The following is a 4,193-nucleotide window of genomic DNA, read 5'->3' as shown; positions in this document are numbered from 1 at the left end:
TATATTGCCTAAGAGGATGCATAGGAGCAGGGGTTGTGAGAGGGACTTCTGGTGTGCCAGTTGTGTTCCATTTCTTGATCGAGGTCTTGGACATATGGGTGTACTTATACTTTTTGCAAATTCAACAAGCTGAAAATTTATAGTTTGTGTACTTTTATTTGTGAATGTTATATTATAGAAAAAAGTTAAAAAATCTATACAAATATTGTGAATACCTTCTCATAAAAAAAATTTCTAACATCATAAATTTGCAAAATAAAAAATGAAAATTTCTCATCACACACTCTTTTTCATTTTAATGTTCCATGCCTCAGGAACGATCATTTAAAAATTATGGTATGAAAGAGATCATTGTATTCATATATATATGAATGTATAGAGATCTCTGCATTGGTGATATTTTTATATTCATACTCAGAAATACTTATAAATCTATCTAATTCATTTTAACTTCTACATAGATACCAAATTACTACCTACTTACATAAAGTACATGTTTTATAATATTAATTTAGGTCAAATTTAATTGTACATTTTTAACTATAAAAAGTATCATATTAATGAGAGATAAAAAATCAAATAGTGCCTACCCTATAAAACACCAAAAATTAACCTCATTCAAAGTTGCCAGAGAAGAAATGATGAAGCATAGGACTTTGTCTTTCTCTAATACTTTCTAGGGGATAGATTATTTGGTATATATAGTCAAGATATCAGTTTGTGAATTCCTTGATTTGAAGACAGATGAAACCTCACAGTGGTGTACAAAACAGATGGAAAGCACAAGAAACTCTCAGGTAATGTTATAATACCAAATTATTTTAATTGATATAACTTTAACATATAGTTTAATAACCGGAGGATTAATTATATATCAAAATTATCTTGACTATTCTCTAAAGGTATTTTTACACTTTACCTTGTAAACTAATTTTCCAAGAGATGCTATTGGATTTGATATTGTATAAATTAGAGAGATTAATAGCCTCACAATATTGAGTGTTTCTTTTTCATGAACAAGATATTTCTTCTCTCTTATTAAGATCTTGACTAAAGACCCTCAGTAGAGAATTCCTGGGAGCCCTGTGCAGGGTCATGGAGGTACAGATGAAGCTGCTCCCAGAATGCCACAGAGAAGATGAAGAAACAAACCAAGAGTGACTAGTGAACTTGCCTATGACTATGGATAGTGGTACAGTCTAAGGCTGCATGTTGTCTCTGGTCTGCCCTAATTCCTTCCAGGCTTGGTGTGAGATCACAGATGTGCCCCAGCTGCTGGCTTCTCCTGTTCTCTACATGGAACTGAATTCTCACACAATCAACTTAAGCATTGCAGCAAATGTAGAAAACAAATACAGTCTTCATGTGGGCTTGGTACTGGCAGTAAGCTTCAGTATTTTTATTGGTTCCAGTTTCACATTAAAAAAGATAGGCTTCTTGCAGCTGACTAGCAAGGACATTGCAAGAATTGGACAAGGTAGACATTCGTACCTGAAGTAATGGCTCTGGTGGACAGGATTGCTGTCAGTGAGAACAGGAGAATGTACAAGTTTTGCTGTTTACACTTTTGTGCCCTGGGCATGCTGAAAGTTCTCCTAAGAGTAGTAATGTCTTCCTATTTTTGAAATGAGCACTACATTCATGAAAAACTAGGCTGCATGCTAAGTATGCTGGGGTCCACTGTGATGGTTATCCATGCCCCACAAGAAGAGACAAGAGGAAGTCACCTCTCTGCATGAAATGGAAATGAATTTGAAAGAACCAGTATTTATTTCCTTGGTGCTGATTTTGGCTATGGCTCCCAAGAAAGGACAGACTAATATGTTGGTCTACATTTCAATCTGCTCTTTGATTGGAGCTTTTCAGTGTCTTCTGTCAAAGACATGGGAATTGTCCTTAAGGATTTACAAGCACTCCCTGGTCTTTATTTTGCTGACTGGCAGTGTGTTTTCAGTGACTGTATAGATAAACTACTTCAACAAGGTAATGGACACCTTTAATGTATCTCTTGTGACTCCTATTACATGTTCTTCATGTCCAGAGTGGTGACTTGCTTCACCATCTTATTCCAAGAGTGATTTGGCATGAAGACTGGAGATGTCATCGAGATGCTAAGTAGGTTCTTCACTATTATAATTAGTGTCTTCCTTCTACATGGTTTTAAAAATACTGGCATTACCTTAGTGAACTGACATCCACTGTCAAGAAGAAGGTCTCTCTGAGTGGCAGTGAGAACAATTGTTTTACTAGACAACATGGAGTGTTCAACCCCAGGATACAATGATGACATTACCTTGTTTGGCAGAACTAACTATAAAATCCACTGGAAACCCTTAATATCAACCAATACAAGACACTCAGAAAGGAGAAGGAATGCTTGCTCCTTGGAAGAACTTCCGAGAAAGTTAGCATTTATTTATTTATTTATTTTTTGAGTTGGAGTCTCACTCTGTCGCCCAGACTGGAGTGCAGTGGCCGCTCCCAATCACTGCAGCCTCGACCCACTGGGCTCCAGCGATCCTTCCGCCTCAGGCTTCCGAGTAGCCGGAATTACAGGCTCGCGCTGCCATGCCTGGCTGATTTTTTTTTATTTATTGTAGAGATGAGGTCTCGCCAAGTTGCCCAGGCAGGTCTCGAACCCGCGGACTCAGGCAATCCACTCACCTCAGCCTCCTAAAGCGCGAGATTACAGGCTGAGCCACCAGGCCCGGCTAAAGCTAGCATTTTTTTAAGTTCTAACTAATAAATTAGATATGAAGCAAAGCAAAATGACTATGAAATTTGAAAATCATCTGGGCTTTGTGACCCACATCTGTAATCCCAGTACTTTGGGAGGCTGAGGCAGGAGGATCACTTGGGACTAGGAGTTCAAGACTAGCCTGGGCAACATAGTCAGATCCTTATATCTAAAAAAATAAATAAAATAAAAAAAATTAAATTAGCCAGGCATGGTGGGGAATGCCCATAATCTCAGTTACTTGGGAGGCTGAGGTGGGAGGATTTCTTGAGACCAGAAGCTCAAGGTTACAGTGAGCTATGATCAAACCATTGTGCTCCAGCATGGGAGACAGAGTGAGACCCTGTCTCTAAAAAAAAAGTTTTTATTTAAAAAAATCAATAAACCATTTGATCTTCCTTCAGAAGACTTCTAGTCTTTACTTCTGCAAATATAGAAATATTTCTTAAGCATAAAAGAATTCAATGAATTATGCCCAGAATAATCTTTCTTCAGGTCACAATATATTTGGTTTTACCAGGTGACTTTCCATTTCTTTAGCGGCTATTCTTAAACTCATAGTAATCCATAGATACTGATAAAGATAACAATGTTCTGATAAGCAGAGTATCAGTCACATGCTCTAATGAGTCATACTTTCAAGTTATTAAAAGTAAGTAAAGAGAAAAAAGACCCTCTGCAAAATTTTTAAAAATTTTACTTATATAGCCCTTGCACAGTTTTTGCTTTTTCCCTAAGATTAATGACATATATCTTGCTCCTGTGAGTGAAAACTCTTCTTTAATTATATTTTTTAACTGATTTTTATTTTACATATGACTGCTTTTTTTAACAAGTCACTGTATACACCTCTTTCTCTGCTTCTTTTTTTTTCAGATAATTGTGTTTAGTTAGAAGTATGAACTATTATTAGCAAAAGGATTTTGCCTGCTCCTTGATAAATGTTGCATTTCATTTTACTGTGTGGATTAACTGCACTAGTTTATACTTCCAGAATAATTTTGAATAATAATGAGTACTGTGGGCCTGTCATAGTTCTGAATTCAGTAAGAAAGTTTCAAGATGACTTTTGGTATGTGGCACTTTCTGTTTTGTTATAGAGACCACCTAGGTGTCTACTTTTTAGAGCATGCATTGATGCTTAACTTTATCAAATGTTTTATCAGCATCCATAGAAAGTATCATTTTATTCCTTTGTCAACTTGACATGCTGAATACTATATTAGTAGATTTTTAAGTTTGAACTACTCTTGCAGTTCAGAAAAAATCATCTTTATTCACACTAATTTATTGAGTCTATTCACAGATATCTTTTAAAAGATTCTTGCTTTTACATTTTTATCTCTTTGATAAGTCTTTTTGTGTGTGTGTTACGGTGATTACAAGCTCTAGATATAAATAGAATGCTGCGTTTATAAAAAGCATTTACAGGTTTCTTTCTTCCTTCATTCTCTGT

The 4,193-nt window shown here is 35.9% G+C and overlaps 1 pseudogene; it reads left to right on the top strand.

The window, feature by feature from the left end:
* Positions 1-1,209: 1,209 nt before the first annotated feature.
* On the top strand, positions 1,210-2,435 carry LOC103264321 (annotated as a pseudogene).
* The last annotated feature ends 1,758 nt before the right edge of the window (positions 2,436-4,193 follow it).

Source organism: Carlito syrichta, unplaced genomic scaffold, assembly GCF_000164805.1.
Source record: "Carlito syrichta isolate Samal-C Ts95f unplaced genomic scaffold, Tarsius_syrichta-2.0.1 Scaffold305645, whole genome shotgun sequence".
Lineage (NCBI taxonomy): Eukaryota > Metazoa > Chordata > Mammalia > Primates > Tarsiidae > Carlito > Carlito syrichta.
Note: the sequence above shows the minus strand (reverse complement) of the source record. Positions and strands in the feature narration are given on the sequence as shown.